This window comes from Danio aesculapii, chromosome 17 (assembly GCF_903798145.1).
Source record: "Danio aesculapii chromosome 17, fDanAes4.1, whole genome shotgun sequence".
NCBI classification, from domain to species: domain Eukaryota; kingdom Metazoa; phylum Chordata; class Actinopteri; order Cypriniformes; family Danionidae; genus Danio; species Danio aesculapii.
The window spans coordinates 6,539,902-6,541,487 of record NC_079451.1 but is presented as its reverse complement, the minus strand read 5'-3'; positions in this window follow the sequence as shown (position 1 = coordinate 6,541,487).

Genomic DNA, 1,586 nt, shown 5'->3' with positions numbered 1-1,586 from the left:
TGGAAATGGCTGGAAACCAGCCTGGAAATGGCCAAAAACCAGGCTGGTCGACCAGCTAAAAACAGCTAACCAGCCTAGGCTGGTTTAAGCTGTTTTTTTCAGTAGGGAAGGCATATATCATGTTATCATAATGATACAATGTGGCAATAAGGTCATAACTATACTGCGCATTTACACAGGGGCCATATTCAACACACGAAAACAACATTAACATTATACCAGACACTGTGAAAAGCTCATTCCCAGCCACTGGACATTACTGATGGGGTATTCGAGTGTCAGGCTAAGGGGAAGGGCTAAAGGGTAGAATTGGGATTGGGCCTATATGTGTGAATGAGTGTGTATGGATGTTTCCCATTACTGGGTTGCAGCAGGAAGGGCATGTGCTGTGTAAAACATATGATGGATAAGTTGGCAGGTTATTCCGCCGTGGTGACCCCTGATGAATAAAGGGACTCAGCCGAAGGAAAAACAAAACAGTCACTAGTATGATAATATTGTAATAACTGATAACATTTTTAGAGACTGACATCAGAGACGGGGTGTAAGCTCTTAGGGTGTTAATTTATTATATATTATTTTGTTGAACCTGGCCATTTGTTCAATTAAAGTCAGCATTCATGTCTAATAATGGAAAACATGTTTAAAAAAATCTCAAGATGCTGTACAGAAAATTACACCAGTCAGCGAGTCGCAGTAAACAAAGTGCACCAAAGGAGATCTTTAGCTCAACCCCCAGTTTCTATATTATCTCAAAATACTTAAATAGGACATTCTACCAGAAACCTACATAATCTGTCCCTGAAATAAAAACATAAATACAGTGAATGAAAAGTTTTTCAACCCAAAAGTTTCTAAAATGGACTGATGGTTGATTTCTGCGAGTTGTTCTTTAAAGGAGTATGTCATTCATTTGGTTCTCAGATTTTTGTTCTTCATTTAAACACTTATTTAAACTGTTATTTAGAAAAAAAACTTCAGAAATAGCAAGTTTAATGTGTCATCAGTCACATCAATTGATTCAAAACATGAAATTATACATAAATTCCACAAATATATAATACAAATACATTTACAATTGTCTCTGTGTTTCTGTCAGTCCTGTCACATATGCATTAAATTGAACATAAAATGTGTGCAATACACGTTTAAGGCTATGACTCAAAGGAAGTGACATCATTTGATGGAGGAGAAGCTGACAGTGATCAAGGACGCGTTCTATCATTGAATTGTAGGATTTTATGCTTGTTTTTATATGATTTATTTGAGGATAATAATCTTAAGTCAGGCCCAGTCACATTTCTTATAAGTGAAAATGTACATTTCTGGTAGAATGTCCCAAATATTTGTATGCAAATACACATTTTGCTCTATACATAATATGTTTATACAACCTAAACTTTAAATGACATTTTTTTCTATTCCTTTGTCATTTTTTTATTTGATTAGCAATGCTTTGCTGAATTGAAGTCTTCGCCCTCATTAAAGCCACAAAGTGCAGAGACTTCCAGTTTCCCGATTTTAATTTCCTTTTTATTCAGAGTTTGTAATGATGTGTATCACTTTATAGCTGATTGTTTTGGTTT